Source organism: Myotis davidii, unplaced genomic scaffold (genome assembly GCF_000327345.1).
Source record: "Myotis davidii unplaced genomic scaffold, ASM32734v1 scaffold43, whole genome shotgun sequence".
NCBI lineage: Eukaryota > Metazoa > Chordata > Mammalia > Chiroptera > Vespertilionidae > Myotis > Myotis davidii.
In genome coordinates, this window is record NW_006294590.1 from 1,152,493 (window position 1) to 1,153,679 (window position 1,187).

Consider the following 1,187-nt stretch of genomic DNA (forward strand, 5'->3'; position numbering starts at 1 on the left):
TCTCAGCTCTCAGGGGCCCCGGCTCACCCCGGACCTGACTTCCTCAAGTCCAGAGGGCGTCTCTCCTGTCCGACTCAGAGCTTGTAAGAAAGGTAACCGTGGGGACGGCCGTGCCTTCCCACCTGTGGACACATCATCCCACCAGGGGCGCCTGTCCCGCCCTCTTCACACTCCTAGGGTGTGGCTTACGCACCCAGGAGGGACCATCTTGGGGTCTTTTTTTTTTACATTTAATACATTTTCATTGGTTTCAGAGAGGAAGGGAGAGAGAAATAGAGAAACATCAATGATGAGAGAGAATCATGGATCAGCTGCCTCCTGCACGCCCCCCACTGGGGACGGAGCCGGCAACCCGGGCCTGTGCCCTGAGCGGGAATCAAACCCTGACCTCCCGGTTCCTAGGTCGACGCTCAAGCTCTGAGCCATGTGGGCCCAGCTCTGAGCCCCTTTTCTGGATTAGGGGGGGAGCGGGGAGGCTCTGGCCAAGATGGAGGGGGCCTCAAACACATCTGCAAGTCAGTGACCGAGGTCACGCTGCCCAAATCCGCCTGAAGGGGTGACGCTATAAACATTTAGCTCAACGCCCGGCCTGGGCACCCACCCACCGGGGGAAGCCGCCCCAGACACGCGGGACGGGGAGCGGGCGTCGAGCCAGGCAAACAGGCCCCGGGCACCTGCTACCGTAGGGATGAATGTGGACACCAACCTACTAGACTTTCTAGAGTATTTCCTGGGTTTGAGGGAATGAGGGTTTTGTCCACCCCGCACCCCCCCCCCCAAAAAAAAAGAAAGAAAGAAAAAGGAAGGGGAGGAGGCAGAGAGAGGGGGAGCGAGGGGGGAAGGGAGGGAGGAGAGAAGGAAAAAGTGGGGCGTCAGTCCCCTTAACTATCGTCTCCCCCAGGGTCAGCAATGACAGGCAGGAGCCAAACCAGCCGGGGGCCTGCTGTGCAGCCGATGAAGTGGGAATGGTCTTCTACATTTTTCCCATCTTTACTGTTGGGAGTATTACAACGTCCCCTCCTCCCCCCATTGCCTCTCTCCACCCGGTTCCCGCCCACCTCGGGCCCTTTCACATCTTTGGAAAAGTTGCCGAAAACAAGCAAGAAACAGAGCGTGCAGGCGGCCTTGGGCCCCGGGCCTGAAGCATTTGGCCTTCACAGAAGCAGCCAGCCCCCGCCCAGCCCCGC